Source organism: Halichoerus grypus, chromosome 13, assembly GCF_964656455.1.
Source record: "Halichoerus grypus chromosome 13, mHalGry1.hap1.1, whole genome shotgun sequence".
Classification (NCBI taxonomy): domain Eukaryota; kingdom Metazoa; phylum Chordata; class Mammalia; order Carnivora; family Phocidae; genus Halichoerus; species Halichoerus grypus.
The window spans coordinates 14,688,038-14,704,331 of record NC_135724.1 but is presented as its reverse complement, the minus strand read 5'-3'; the positions used below and the strand labels follow the sequence as shown (position 1 = coordinate 14,704,331).

The 16,294-nt window shown below is 40.6% G+C and overlaps 1 protein-coding gene across 4 annotated transcripts in view; it reads left to right on the top strand.

The window, feature by feature from the left end:
* CDH20 (cadherin 20) overlaps positions 1-16,294 on the top strand; it is a 203,615-nt gene that overhangs the window by 84,031 nt on the left and 103,290 nt on the right. Inside the window, exons 2-3 of one of the 4 annotated variants that reach the window (XM_078060233.1) lie at positions 3,426-3,528; positions 4,231-4,358. The exons of the other annotated variants lie outside the window; for them this stretch is intronic. The gene's annotated coding sequence lies outside the window, so the exon portion shown is untranslated. The remainder of the gene's footprint in view (positions 1-3,425; positions 3,529-4,230; positions 4,359-16,294) is intronic. 4 annotated transcript variants of the gene reach the window in all.

Here is a 16,294-nt window from a genome sequence, read left to right as displayed (position 1 = left end):
GTCTCTCCACCTCATCCTCCTCTGCCTTGATATTATTTGTTGAATTAGAAATTAGTGTTTTACTGGGGAAAATAATGTTGCTACAAGTAAAAACAAAAATTAAATAGTCAAATTAATGAGGATTTCTCTAATTGCTTTTTAGTTAGCCAGGAATTTTTGTTGACCCCTGCTCTGTGGTTTTGAGAGAAGCTGTTATTAGAAGAAAACTACATAGCTGCAAATTACATTTTTAAAAAACTGAAACTATTTGTACATCTCAGAGAAATAATATTACCCAGCATGGGAGCCAAGATTCTGAAAAAAGATCAGCACACTGTGAGTTTTTGATTACATGAGATTTAACAGAAATTATTCATAGCATACATCATAAATGAGAACAAAAATACATTATTTGTTAAATCTTATATTTATATAAATATACAGTAAATATGTAGATACTTATATATTTAAACATATATCAAATACATGAATATATTTCTAAAATTTATATAAATGTCCATATTTTATAGATATAACTAGTAAATGTGAAAGAGCATATAACTCATAAATAAAACTGCCCATGACTCATCTATTTAACATAAACATAACTCTATGAAACAGTAGGGAAAATATGTTCCAACAATTATAATATTTTGCCTTTGACTATATTCAGATGTGAATTCTTTTGCACAGAGAGCAATGTGTTTTTCTATTACTTTTGCTTATGTATTGTCCTGAGTCTTTTAACGTTAACAATTAGCAAAGGAGGAAATATTTTCTGTGAATTTTAAACATTCACAACTCCTCTTTACCTTCTTCTAAGCAGGTTAACTTTCTTGAAGTAGCAGGAGAAAAATAGAGGAAAAACACAATGGTTAATTTTGTTTTGGGATAAATCTTATGGGTAGATAACTGGCTTACTTACTAACTAAAAACACAACTGTATAATTATCATTTGGTTTTATTGCTTCCTGCTATTTCCTTTTATCTAACATCACAATCAGCATTAGCTACTACACACAATGGTTACCCACAGCATCCATCTTAAGCAAAATTATGAAACTGACGATCATGTTTTTACTTTGGAAAATGTATAAGCCAATGTTTGGTAAGTCAGGCAGCTGTTCAAACTGAATCAGCAAGCACAGAGGATACGCAATGGCTTTTTACAGTCAGAGAAGTAGGTATAGGGGCAAATCCTGAGCAGGCCAAACATCACATGAAGAGTGGACCACGAAAGATGCGGTCAACAGGCTCGGGTCAGCATCAGAGCAACAGAGGAAGGAGGTATTTGGAGCACAGGGAGAATGGTTTTGGGAGGTCCCCTGCCTCCTCAATGTCCCTCTTGTCAGCCCTGCCAAGACAGTCTTCATCAGAGCACTTGGTGTTGTGTGACACAACCCAGATCTTCCATCTTGAGCTTCTGTGTGTCTGAGGACTCACTCCTCGGTGTGGAGAATTCACTATTCTCTGAATATTCAGACAGTACAATCCCACCAGAGATAATATATATGAATGTATGTATATAATCTCTGCTTTACCCACCAGGGCCAAGGCCCTGTCTTCCCTATACACTGACTCCCCTGAATATGATGTATCACAAGTCTGAGGATCTACTAAGTCCACACTGATTCTCTCTGGAAACTTCTTTTTCTTTCTAACTTAATAGATCTGTACTATACTATAAGATCTAGCCAGTAAGAGCCACTGTTTAATCATGATGTGTCTTAGACTCCCCAGTCCCTGCTCTTCCCTTGCTCCCCATAAAAATCCTTAAATTCAAGGCTCTGCGATCTGGTTCTATAAATCCGAAGTTCTGTAAAATTCTTCTACTTAACATAAATTGCCTATATTTCACTTCCAAAGCTAGAGAATGGGTTGTCTGTGTTTCATTTCTAGATGCTACATTAAATTCTTTCAAGCTGACAGTGCTTTATTGTTTCCTAAAGTACCAAAATTAAAGAACGTAACATGTACAAGATAACGATTTCTTTCAAAGATTCTAATCATTTCTAAAAGTTTGTTATTTTTTCCAATTTATCTTTCTCTTATTTTCTGGCAAGTATACCCTTTTTAGCCTAGTTTTCCCATACTTGTCAAAAAATGGCAGGCAAGACAAGCTCCAGAACTCTCTCTACTGCAAACTTGAGTATAGATGCCAGGGTCTTTCAACTCATGTTTACAAGCAGCGTGCTAGAGACACAGAAGTCTTACCTGCCATCTTATACAACATTTACTAAATGGGAGGCCAATTGAAAGCATAAAAATCTTATTTCTTTGGGCATTGGGCAGCATTGCAGTATTAGCACTGATTATCATTTGTGTCCAGATTAATTTGCTCTAGGAAGAGAAGATGCCCTTCCCAATCAATACAGTATATGTCACACTATAGAATCTCGTAAAATATTATGGATGAGATTACTGAGATCTCATCCATCTAGACTTTTTATATACTGTTTATTTAATTCAAATGGCATTGGTTTAAAATTAGTCAATCGAGTCTTTGAATTTTTTTTTTTTTTTTTTGACATTTGCTTTGAGGTAGCCTTCTTAAGTTAAGAACACTGGAATAATACTGGAATCCAACCTGATATAAGAACCTACTTGCTGCTGGGCGCCTGGGTGGCTCAGTTGGTTAAGCGACTGCCTTCGGCTCAGGTCATGATCCTGGAGTCCCTGGATCGAGTGCCGCATCGGGCTCCCTGCTCGGCAGGGAGCCTGCTTCTCCCTCTGACCCTCCCCCCTCTCATGTGCTCTCTCTCTCTCATTCTCTCTGTCTCAAATAAATAAATAAAATCTTTAAAAAAAAAAAAAAAGAACCTACTTGCTGCTTATGTAATTTTAAATCACATATTTCTTCTTCCTTTAGTATTTTTGCTTTCTAACAGTAAAAGAAATGGTATAAGAATCTGGCCCTTGGGGGTGTCTGGGTGGCACAGTAGATTAAGCATCTGACTCTTGGTTTCAGCTCAGGTCACAATATCAGGGTTGTGAGATCAAGCCCAGCGTCAGGCTCCACTCAGCACGGAGTCTGCTTTGGATTCTCTCTCCCCTTCCCTCAGCCCCCCACCCCCCTTGCTCATGCTCACTTGCTTGCTAGCTCTCTCTCAAATAAATAAATAAATCTTAAAAAAAAAAAAAGAATCTGGCCCTTGGTCACAAACCATTTTGGGGAATTCCTCAATATTCTCACCCCAATTTCTGTTCAAGCAATGAGAAGCTAATCAATGATAGGATTAACAATTAGATTCCAGAGCTTCTAAAATATCTCCCATTACTCCACAGTCCCTTTCTCTTTCTCTCTCTCCCTCCCTCCTAAAAACATGTTACTGAAAAAACAAAACAAATCTAAGGACTGTATTTCTGAGGAGAAAGCCAAGGTCCTAGGGATGCTTACATCAGACTGTAGGGTCTGTATTTACAATTTCCCCAACTTCATTATTCAGATCTGTTCTCAAGCAGAGGAAGATGGACAGGAAGTGGCGGGAACTTCCAGTGACGACCCAGTCACTGCCCCACAGGACAGAAAGTAGAATGCTATGCTCTCAGGTAAGGGGAAAGGTCGGAAAGAGACAGAATGAGGGAGAAGGGGCATGAGGGGCGGCTGAGGGGCGGAGGCAGGAATGGCATCTCCCTCACTGCTCCTCATGCAGTGGTGAGCGGGTGACCCCAGCAGACACCTGCCAGGAGCACATTCACCCTGCCAGTCCCTGCGTCTCTCTGTGCCCCAACTTAGAAAGGGGATAAAGAGAATGTATTTCCCAGGGTGGCTGTGAGGATCAAATGAGTTAACATACATAAAGCTCTTAGAAAAGGGCCCAGCACACAATAAATCCTCACTAAATCATTTTTTAAGAAATACAGTATGGCATATAAGCAGTCCAAGGACATAAAATTTAGAAAGGGTTCAAAAATGATTTTTTAAAGCCTTGAGGGAGGAGAGGCATTATATGAGGAGAATGGTGCTCTTTATCGTCTCAAAATAAAGAATTTTTTAGGAGGCCTAGCAGACAGGCAAGGGAGCATATTTTTTTTATTTGCTTGTTTATGTTTTACAAAACATAAGTAAGACTAACTCCAGTCTTGTAGTAAATCAGTTCCTTCATATGGGCAGGGTCTGATGAGAATTAAAACATCTTGTCCATTGTCGCCCACTGTTCTTTCCACGACAGGTCAATATTGCTTGTCCCACAAGGACTGACTTAATGGCCTGCATCAGCAGCATATTGTGTGATTCATTTTTCTTTGCAGGAAAATCAGTCATCATTTTCATAAACATTTGCAGTCACCACTCATCTCTGCTGCAGTCATCCTGTGACACGTCCTCATTGTTGTTAAGCAGCAGAGTTGCTGCTCTGTCGGGACATCAGTCAGCCCAGGTAATCCCTGTGATGACTCCAGTAGAGAAACGAAAGCCCCAGAACACAGGAAAGCAGTGATTCCATCGTGGTCAGGGAGGCAGGGACCCAACTGAGACCACAATGACAGAGACGTGTTTTACAGTGAACAGTGTGAGGAGGGCACAGAGTAAATGAGGGGTCAGAGCAGAGTGGGAGATGAGCATGCAAGAATTCAGAGAGTATGATCATTGCTGGTAGGGAGAGATTTGCGATTAAGAGAAAAATGAGAACACAGAATCTGTTGGTATGTCTGGGGATCCAGGTCTCTCTCTGAGTAGCCTTGTAACCACAAGCCCCTCTCACCACTTCTCTGGGTCTGCTTTTCATCTATAAAGATAACAGTGGCTAGTAATTGTGCAACATTCACTACATGGCAGGCCCTGTTCTATCTGCTTTACATGTGTGGACTCTGTTATCACAACCACCTCAGGACATAGTTACAAAAAATTCTGTCATCATCGTAGCCCATTTTTACAGAAGCGGAAACTGAGGAACAGAGATTAAGTAATTTGCCCAAGGTCCACCATCCAGACAGCAGAAGAACCAGATTCCCACCTGGGTACCCTACCTCCGGGGCCCATGTTTATACCACCTTTCTTCTCTGAAAAGGTAGAGAACCAAACTATAAATGAGTAATTTGAGAGGGGAAAAAAGACAGACCGTTCTGTTTCTTTCATTTCCAACCCTTCATAAACCAATACTATTGAAATACTGTTACAAATAGGAAGTACTAGAAAAATGATCCCAGGACTAGATGTTTCTGTAATGTCAAATACCATAAAAGTTTCTAAGTGCTTTCCATCGCTGTACTTATTGCAAACCAATGAACAGTCCATGACACAGGATCGGTCCATCGACCATGCAGTCCTAGACTGATGGTCTCTAAACTCCAGCTCTGTGGTTGTGAAAGGCAAATTTTGCAAAGCTGTCCAGGTATCCCCCTTCTCTACAAAAACTCGATTTCACTAGAGGTTAAAATTCAACCTGAATAAAGCACCTAACACAGGTGCCTGCTTTAGGTTAGATACCTTCCATTGATTTACAAGCAATTGCTGAGCATGTGCTTTGTTTCTGGTGTTCTGGTGTGATGACGTCTTGTGTGTTGCGTATAAGTAAGTGACAGCTCAGCAACCGATGGCCTCTAGAGTCTCCTGCACTTAATATTGAGGCCCTGCTATAGGGTCTAGAGTTCCACTTCCCATCACCAAAGAGGAATGCCATCAAGGCTGACGCTTTCCATCTCAATATCTCAAGTCTCCTAACTTCTCCTCTTCTTCCATTGTGCTTACCTCATTTCCCTTGTCCAGAACTCAGGCCTTAGTTCAAAGGGCTCCTACTTTCCTTGCCTTTGTCCCTCTTGATTAGAGACTGAACTGATCCTCTGACCTTCGACCAGCTGATACTTTTAAGGTGTTTTGGTTTTTTTTTTAAAGATTTTATTTATTTATTTGACAGAGAGAGAGAGAGAGCAGGAACACAAGCAGGGGGAGTGGGAGAGGGAGAAGCAGGCTTCTAGTGGAACAGGGAGCCCGATGCGGGACTTGATCCCAGGACCCTGGGATCATGACCTGAGCTGAAGGCAGATGCTTAATGAATGAGCCACCTAGGCGGCCCACTTTTAAGGTTTTTGACATATTCTACCTAAGTGCCTTCCACAAAGGATGTACCAACATTCCCACCAATAGCACCAATAGTGCCAATTTTCTGGCACTCTCACCTAAACTGAGTATAAGGAAATGTATGGTGGGTGGTGGAAGTCTCTCACTGTTGTTGGACTGACAGGTTTCAGATAAGCGAAGTGAGAAGCTAGAATGAACCATGCAGTACTGGGTGAGAATCAGTCCTAAGTATGAGCTCATGTTTAGCTTACTACAGACATGGATATAGACAGAAAAATAATATCGATATATAGGTACATATGTGGTACTATAGGTACATATTTCATAACACTGTCCGCTAAGAGGGCGTAGAAGTAACAACACCCAGTAGCAACAAGTACACCTAGGGCCCAGATCTTGGTTTCTAATACCATTCTCCAGGAAAAGGAACCAGGGCTTCTTGAGAAAATGGCTGATTCTGGGACTGGGGCATTAAATATACAAGAAAAGCATGGAGCATCTTAACAGCACCAGAAAGTAAGCGCGTGCTAAAAAACAAATGATGGGAGCCTGCCGGAGAGTCATAGGAGCCAACCTGAAAGAAAGCTGGGACAATTTGACTGACAAAATAAATATTGGATTATAACCCAAAGATACCATGAATATCCATAAGTCCATACTAATATAAATCAATGATTAAATAAATAAATAATGGAGAAGAGACAGCTCTCTGTGCAGAAGAATTCCAAATAATTATGTAGATACACCGCCCTCAACAAGGTGGAACGTAACTCCCCACTCCTTCAATGTGGGCTGCACAGTAACTTCCTTCCAAATAGTAGAACATGGAAAGGGGAAGAAAAGAGTTATTTACAGTGGAGAAACCTGAGAATACTACCAGCTGACCAAGGTTGACATCAACAGTGATGAGCCATGTTGATCGTACGTATCCTGGATATGATGCAATGAGAATGGTACTTTACCTCTGTGGTCTTCTTCCCAAAAACCCATAACTCTTGTCTAACCATAAGGAAAACACCAGACAAACCCAAATTGAAGAACATTCTACAAAATACCTGACCAGGACTCAAAATTGTCAGGGTCATCAAAAACAATGAAGTGTGAGAAACTAAGGAGACATGCTAACTAAATGTAATGGGAAATGAATGGGAAAAGGACATTAGGTATAAACTAAGGAAACCCAAATAAAGTATGGACTTCAGTTAAAAATAATGTATTAATATTGGTTCATTAGCTGTGACAAATGTTCCACAGTCATGTAAAAGGAAACTGAATATAGGGTATATGAGAACTTCCTGTAACAGTCTTGCAACTTTTCTATAAATATAAACCTATTTTAAAATAAAAAACTTTATTAAATTTTTTTAAAAGGTGTAGAAAGTACATGGAGTTCAATAAATAGTAGCTCTATTATTTTTTAAATGATTTTTGCGATTTTGAAAAGTGAAAGGAAACATTTTTGTTGTTGTCATTTTAATTTCTTTGATTATTAATGAGGCTGGCCTTGCAAAAATGTTTGTCTTTGCTTTTCATATTCATGTCTTTTATCTGGTTTTTGTAGCTTCTTGATTCTTCTGATTTATCTGGCCTCTCTAGGGTGATCAAACTTCCCAGATTGTCAGGGACAGGTCTAAATTATGTCTGCTGTCCCAGCTAATGATTAATAGGAACCCTTTTAACTTCGAAAGATAAATTGTATGGTCACCCTCCTATGTCCCACTGCTGCCCTCACGTTGTTTGTATTCTCCCACTGAACTGCTACCACTCCAGCTGCTAATCTTTACTCTGCCCCCTTCCGCGGCTGGTGCCCAAAATATACCTTGACAATTAAATGGGGCAAGTTTTTTGGTAGCTAATAGTGTCTGCTTCAACTACACTTTATAGAAGGTAAGATCTCAATATTAATTACAACTCATTTTCGTACTGCAATACCTAACTTTCCACACTGGCAAGAACAGAGTTCTAAATGCGTGCAGGTCCCTTTCCCACACTCTTGTGTTCTGAAGGACAGTTTCCTCCGCTCCTGTCCTCTGAGCTGGACTGCATTCAATGCCATGCCCAAAATGAGGCATGATGGTACAGAGCTGTGGACACCCATCTAGTCCCCCTTCCGGCCACCTTAGGAAGACATCCTGCCCTCTCATTCTTCCTTCCTTCCTTCCTTTATTCCCCCTTCTGCCTTCCTCTCCCTTCCATTTTTCTTCCTTTCTTTTTTTACCTTACTTTCTGTTACTTTCCCTTCTTTCCTTTCTCCCTCTATCTCCTTTTGTTTTGACAAAAAGGAAGTTGTTTAATGGTTCAATTTCTTCCCCCTTTTATTTATTAGGCAAATAAGCTCACTGAAGAAAATGAGAAAATACAAATAAGCTAAAAGAAAAAAAAACTCCACATCCATAGATAACAATTACTAACATTTTTATGTATCTCTCTATATATCTGTTAGGGGCAGTATATACCACTGTGCAAAGCGCTGCTGAAGTCAGGATCTTCCCGACTCTCACACGTACTGGCCATGTGATTGAGTAACTTACTTAACCTAAGCCTCAGTTTTCACATCTGTAAAATGAGGATAAATGGTGTATTATTTATTATTAAAATACATCATATTATTATTAATGTCAGGAGAAAACAAGACAATATATGTAAATCACTTAAAACAGTGCCAAAAATAGAACAGGTACTGAATAAATGGTAGGTTTTACTAATAATACATGTTTTGTCAAACATGAGATCATACCAACATTCCAAATTTGGTACCCTGGTGTTTTGCTCAACAAAATATGGAAATTTGTGACTAAATATAGGTCTACATTCTCATTTTGCGTATTTATTTTTTTGTGCTGCATTTTTATTTTGAAATATAATGAGGGAGATGCCTGGGTGGCTCAGTCAGTTGAGTGCCCGACTCTTGATTTTGGCTCAGGTCATGATCTCAGGGTCAAGAGATCGAGTCCTGCACTGGGCTCTGTGCTCAGCTCAGCGGGGAATCTGCTTGAGATTCTCCTTCTCCCTCTCCCTCCAGCCCTCCCCACCGCTCATGCTCGCATGTGTGTTCTCTCTCTCTAAAACAAATAAATAAATGAAATATAATGAGGAAAACTGTATGTTAAAAAATAATGATTGGACAGGATATAGTACCACTACTTTAGAAACTCCCGGAGGATTATCATTTCCCCATGAATTATCACCTTTCTCTCACTTCCGTCTCACAGGAAAACAGAGCCACTTCACAGGGTAGAAAGGCGGGGTCAGCGGTGTCCTTAGTAGCCTCCTGCTCTTGTGAGCAACAGCCCTTCCAAACCAGATGCACCTTCAGGGCCAGGACTGAGCTAGAGGCCAAATGAGCTCCAAAGAACAACCGGAGCTAGTATCGATCACCAAAGTAAGAATTTAAGGTGGTCTTTGTAATTTGATTTGAACAACTGTCTCTTCTGCTTTTGCTGTTCTGTCTGGGAAAGTGTGGTTTTTTGTTGCCCTTGCTGTTTTTGTTTGTGTTGTCCAAGAGCGGGGGTTCAGCCTATTTCTCATAATTGAGAAATAAGAAACCAGAAACTCATAATTGAGAAATAAGAAACCAGAAAACAGTAGACAAATGTAATTTCTGGTTACTCTTAGAAAATGGAACCTTGGAAACAAATTCAGGAGTGGAATCAATACAACACAAAGAGAAGGTATTGAGTTCCTCAGTCTTTGACTAGATTTTCCTTAGAGAAAAGTCTGGGCAGGCTAATTATTTGGGGACACAGATATGTATGTGTATTCTTTCAGGGTTCCAACATAATAGTAACAGCCCTCTGCACTACGACATACAATACATTTCATAAGTAGTCTGTATGTTTCTGAACATATTTTTCATATTGCATTCTATATATTAAAAAAGTGTATGAATCAATTAAAGGAGCCTTGATGATATAAATCCTCCTATCAGTTAACTGGTCCATTTCATCTGTTAGAAGAAGTCCCCAACAGCGACAGCTAACAGAGTCCCTGGTGTTCTAGGCAATGATAAAGACCTGGTGAACTGGGATTTGAAGGTAAATTGCTATAAAATATGGTATGAAACTCTATATTCAGTTACAAGTCATGTGGAGAAAGGGTCTTCAAAGGATCCCTCAGCATGAAGCACATCTCTGAAGGGCTTACTAAGCACCAGACCCTGTTCAAAGTGGTTCACACGCTGTCCTCACTTCATCCCCCAGACACCCGTGAGGGAGCTATTATGATGACCTGGGTCTCACACACAGGGAAACTGAGGCCTGGAGAAGTTACATCACCGACCAAGGGCCCACACAGCAAGCAGGTGGCAGACTGGCACGAAAGCCCCACCCTCGGCCACTTGTCTCTGCTGCAGGACTTGGCCTGGCGCTGTCTGTGGACGATCGCTGGGCAGCCCAAGCCCCAGGATCAGACCCTGCCTTCTCAGTCTTCAGTGTCATGCCATTTCTTCCTGCAGTTCACTAGTTACTGAGCTAAGACTGATGAAAAGGATTAATGTAACACAAATGAAAATCATGACATATGAGGCCATTTTGACCCATAAAGTAAACAGTTACTGAATTCATCCCAGTGTTTGTATAATTCCACAGTTCTTTCACTAATACTTTCTCTTAGGTGTCCACAATAAGGACTGAGAAAGAAAACACAACTGAGGTCCTATGTTTACCCCTTTACTGAGATAGGGGCTGAGGACAGGACTAAAAGTCAAAACAGTAATATAAAAACAACAACGAAGCACTCTCTCACCATATTAGACAACTTTATATACATTCTCATTATATTTTCACAATTCTTAGAAGTGTTACTATCTTTTTTCTACAGATCAGGAAATTGAGAGACTCACAGAGGACAGATAATTATTCAAATCCCCCAGCTGGGTTCGGAGCCCAGCCTCATCATTTACTATCTCTGGGACCTCGAGCAAAGCTATCATTCTGCCCGAGATACCGTCCTGCCTCTCGTGTGCTACCACACCCCGGCCAGTCACAGACAAAACTGTGATGTGGGCGTGATGCCTTCAGTGCCCCCCGTTAGTCCAAACCCCGCTCTTTTTCCTCCTTTCAACGTTCCCATTTCTCCCAGGTTCCCAGGGGTCTCCTTCTGTCCAGGTTCTCCTTGGCAGGCAGGAAAATGCCACTGCCCTCCCCAGGATAATTCACCACGTAAAGTGGGTCAAATATGGTTGAGGTATGATGCTGGATGCAGGTGGACAAGTATGAACAGGAAACTGGCCCTTGCAAAGAATCCACCGTAGAGCCAGGGAAAGCAGCAAGGATACTATTATCCTACATTGGGGGATAGGTGGGAAAAGGTCAGTTTTTTAAGATCTATGTAACAGCTTTATTGAGATATATTCACATACCATATAATTCACCCATTTAAAGTACACAGTTCAGTGCTTTTTAGCATATTCACAGAGCTGTGCAACCATCACCACAGTGAATTTTAGGACATTTTAAACACCTCCCAAAGAAATCCCGTACACATTAGCCAACATTCCCCATTCCCACGCACCTCCTACACCAGCCCTAAGCAACTGCTAACCTACCTTCTGTATCTATAGACTTGCCTATTCTGGACACTTTATATAAATGGAATCATACAATATGCAGTCCTTTGTGTGTCTCTTAGCATAATGTTTTCAAGGTTCACCCATGTTGTAGCCTATATTAGTACTTCATACCATCTTACTGCTGAGTCACATTCCATTGTATGGATGTATCACATTTTTTCTCTACCATCAGCTGACCAACAGTTGAGCTGTTTCCACCTTTTGGCTATTATGAATAATACTGTTATGAACATGAACATTCATGCACAGGTTTTTGTGTGGACATAGGTTTTAAATTCTCTTGAGACTATGCCTAGGAGTGGAATTGTTGGGGTATAGGACAACGCTACATTTAACCTTTTTTGGAAATGCCATACTCATTTCCGAAGTAGCTGCAGCATTTTCCATCCCCCAGCAATGTACGGGGGGTTCTAATTTCTCCATATCCTCACCAACACTTGTTATTGTCTGTCTTTTTTATTCTAGACATCCTGGTAGGCTGAAGTGCTAGCTATCTCACTGTTTTGATTTGCATTTACAAATGAGTGATGAAGTTTGGTTTTAGACACCTTGAATGTGAGACACCTATGAAACATCTAGAAAACTTCTGGAAATGCAGCTTTAAGTTTAGTAGAAAGTCTGAATTGAGGATAGATGCCATATTTACTCTTGGAAGTCATTAGTGTAATAATGTAAAAGAAAGCATTTTTGTTTGTTGGACTCAGGCACTATGGTATTAAGTGGAAACTATACGGGACATGGGATTCTCCCAAGAATTACAAATTGTACCACAATGGATAACTACTAACTCTACTCACACCCAAGACTAGTCTCAGCTAAACAAATTATAATCAGGCTTTTCCTGTGTTGTGTTATGTTTAGAGACTTCCTGATGGTGGGGAAGGCTGCACAGCTAGGGGTTAAAAGCTCAGCCTGTTGGGTTTAAATCCTGACTTACACACTACATAGCTTCCTGACTTCGGGACATTTTACTTAATCTCTCTAAGACTGTTTCCTTTGCTGGAAATGAGGAATACACATCTGTACCTACATCCTAAGGTTACTGTGAGGAATAAAATAAATAAATAAATAAAGTAACAGGACCTGGCACATAGTAGGCACTCAAAGTTGAATGCATGAATGAGGGAATGAATCAGTGAATAAAATGGAATGAATGATTGAGTTAATTAATGAAAAGTACTCAGCACAGTGTCCTGCACTTAGTAAGTATTCAACAGTTACCATTAATTCGCCATACGTGCGAGCAATAAAGATTAATGTGCAGCAAGGGCAACCGTTCCTTTGCTACCCTCATGCTCTGACCAGAACGAGACATGAATGGTAGATGTCTTTATATGTCCTGCCCAGCCGGCAGGTGGCTCCCTGTGGGCCTGTCAGACAGCAAGAACTCACGTCCACAGTCACTCAGCTCTTTCGGCCAAGTAAACGTGATTTGTGAGCCGCCATGCCCATCATCCTCTTCCATCCGGCCATTTATGGCCCTTGCAATTTCACTCTTGACGAGAATGCATAAAATATTACTGGCCCTGTGTGCTTACTGTATCATATACAGAACTTACAATAGACATTATTAAATATTGTTAAATGAAGAACTGAATAGGCACACGAAAATGACTGCATGGTGAAAGGATTCATTAACCCCACTGATGCCACAGACAGTAACTGTGACATTTCCCTGATTTCTCCTTGCACAGAAATCATTGTTAACTGGTTCAAAGGGGCCAGGCAGAAAGGAAGTTCAGGGTCAGGAGCACCAGCCCTGGGGTCAGGAGCCCGGGTTTGCTACTGGCTCTGGCATTCACATTACCTAGAGCAAGTCACTTTACTTCTCTAGCCCTCAGTCTCATCTATAAAATGAGAGGCTGGACAGTACAGCTTCTAGGGTCCTTTTAGCTCTGGCATTCTTTAACAGAAGATACTCAATGGAGAATTTACTTCTACTACTCTTTTCTCCCTTCAGTGGATTCTCTATTCATTTTATCCACACTGTGTTTTGGGACAGGGTTGATGAAATGTTAAACACAAAGAACCTCAAGGCAGAGCTGCCTAAATTGCTATCACTTGGCACACCTGCCCCAACCAAGCACAGAAGACCGGGACAGGAGAGTGAGGTGCGGTGGATGACCAAGAATGAGTATTCTGAAGCTAGAAAGTCCCATCAGTGGTATCTCAAAAGGATCATTTCAGCTCAGCTGGCAGGTCTCTAGCTCCTCCATATTCAAACGTGCTTAGGCCTGCTTCCTTTTCCCTTGGGCGCTGGTCTCTGCACTACGGCTCCATCCTTGAGTGCCCTTCCGCCTGGATCTCCTGCTTTCTTTCCCCTGGACTCTGCTGACATTGACTGCTCCCAGTGGACATAACAGATTTATTCCCTGGCATCGTATGTGCTCAGATGTGAAGATGGAGACAGCAAAAAGAGAGGGGCTGATTCAGAGAAGACAGGGAGGTGGAGAATAATTCTGTAGAGGGCCCTGGCCCTCCCCCAAGCACGTGTGCTCCTGCTTGAGGGACTTCAACTCAACACTTGACACAGGAAGACAGGCAGGCAGAGGTCACCTTTAACAGACAAATCCATAGGGCAAGCCAACCAAAAATATTCAGCGTATTTCACATTTTTTTAGTATGTTATTTCAAATCAATTTTTCTGATAAGTGCTTGTAGATACTGAGAGAGTGGTATATATTCATTTTTAACAAAGAAAAAGTATTTTGTGACTGTCATACTTCCTAAATAATAAAGTGGCAGTGTTCAAGGGAAGACCTATCAAAGAAAGGAGCTATGTTAACAATCAACCACAAAAAAACAATGTCTAGATTCTAAAACTCTCAGAGAAGGGTGTGACGTATATAATACAGGTGACATACCATCTATAATAGGGTGTTTAGAACACTTTTCTGTGTAGCCTATTATGTGCAAGCAAGAGTCCTGCATTTCTATAATAAAATTAATTTATTCTCTTGTTTAGTTGTTTCAACTCATTTTACAGCTCAAACTAAAAACCATTTTTATAATGTTTTTTTCCTATTTCTACAACACTGTAAACCCAAGGTAACCCTACTAAAAGGGAAGTAGATAAAGTTATAAAACCAAGAGAAGGAGAAATATCATATAACCCCCAAATGTAGTGAACAAAAAGAGGAACAGACAGGTGAGTTGAACAAAAAAATGAAAACATTTTCAGCATATGCCTATTCCAAATAATGTATGTTTCAAGAAAAAATTAGTAATTCCATATTCATCCCAGCATATCAACTGCCACCACAAGTCTTTAATAGGCTGTTTTGGCTTTTTTCAGCAACAAATTCTTCATTGCATTAATGAGTTTCATCAAGTATTTCAGAAAAGAGTTTCCCCCATTTTGCTTTCTGAATAGCTCTCCCTGTGGTCAAATATTATTCCTATTCCTTCATTTCTTTCCTATAATAGGATTACACACCATTCCCTTGCCTTAGGACTTCGCTGGGCCTCTAGCAGTATAGGTCAACTCCACACCACCACACTGATTTTTGGCTTGGCCATGCAACTTCCTTTACAGAACAGAATATTGGTGGACATGATGTGAACAAAGACTTTAAATCTGCTCACATATTTTAGCTTGACTCTTGTGTTTCTGCCACCTGCTGTGAGAAAGCCATGTCCAGGGTAGCCCTTGACCCTAGAATGAGGGACACTTGGAACAGTCCTGAATCCTACCCTCAGCCTGAAGGAGCCAACCTCCTATCTGTGAGGGAAATAAAAATAAAAAAGAAATATTGTAAACCATTAAGAGTTGGGAATTGTTTGTTATACAAGCTTTATTGTAGCCAAAGCTGACTAACATACATATCCTCTGTATCACCTTTCCATTGCTACAACTATGCTCTATAACAAAGCAACACAAAGCAGAGAAAACAATGACCATTTGTTATTATTCATAAGACTAACATTAGCTGGATGGATCCAGCCTCAGCTGGGTTCAATGACACTTACTCATGCATCTGTAGTCAGCTTCAAGCCAGCTAGGAACATTTTCTAATCTTGGCTAGACTCTTCAGCTTATCTGGGAGCTTGGCTGCTGGGATGGGCTTACTCAGCTCCACCCCACAAAGCCCCTCACCCTCCAACGGACCAAGCTTATTCTCACGGTATAGTTGAGTTCAGAGAGAGAGAGAGAGAGAAAGCATACAAGGCCCAGCCTTCGAACTTCTGCTTGAGGCCGCTCTCACTTCTGCTGCTTTCTACTGACCAAAGCAGATCATAAAGTCACCCGGATTCCAAGTAGAGGAAGAAAACTACACCTCTTAATGGGCGGAGTTACAGTCAGATTACAGAAGATATGGATACAGGGAAGGGTGGAACTTTAGAAAGAACCAAATTAAGGGCTTGGGCTCATCCAGGTACTCTATCCTTTTTATTAGGTGAACTAAATAAGTAATAAATATAAACTGCACACAGGTGTTCAATAAATTACACTGAAGTTGGTGAGACAAAGAAACACTGAATGGTCTTCGTGCCCATAAAATATGGCCATGCTGACAGGAATGGGACCTAGTACCTTCAGTAAAGCCACGGTCTTTTAAGTATTTAATAGTACCCAACTTTGATTCTGCCTTTATTTTGTGTCTCTTCAACATTCCTATATTCTATTTATACTGTAGAATATTTTACATTTAGTAAAAATGCCTTATTTTTCACTTATACACTTATGTTCTTCTTATATTCTCTCACCCATCATGCCTTGCTTAAAA